Source organism: Aptenodytes forsteri, unplaced genomic scaffold, assembly GCF_000699145.1.
Source record: "Aptenodytes forsteri isolate BGI_AS27 unplaced genomic scaffold, ASM69914v1 Scaffold216, whole genome shotgun sequence".
Lineage (NCBI taxonomy): Eukaryota > Metazoa > Chordata > Aves > Sphenisciformes > Spheniscidae > Aptenodytes > Aptenodytes forsteri.
The window spans coordinates 1891125-1891359 of NW_008796114.1; positions in this window are offsets into that span (position 1 = coordinate 1891125).

Here is a 235-nt window from a genome sequence, read left to right on the forward strand (position 1 = left end):
GTGTCCGGGGCAGGGTCCTGCCGCCCCCGGGAGGTGAGGGCCGGGTCCCGGCCGGCCGGCGCTGCCCCCGGCTGCCCGCTGCCCTTGGGACAAGCGCTGCCAACTTTCTTTCTGCATCACCTCTGCTCGCTGGACGCCGCGTCCCCGCCGGGCGGGGGGTGGGAGGAGGAGGAGAAGGAGGGACAGGCTGTTCCGCAGCCGTACCTGGCCGGGGCAGGGCTCCCTTCGGGGAGGG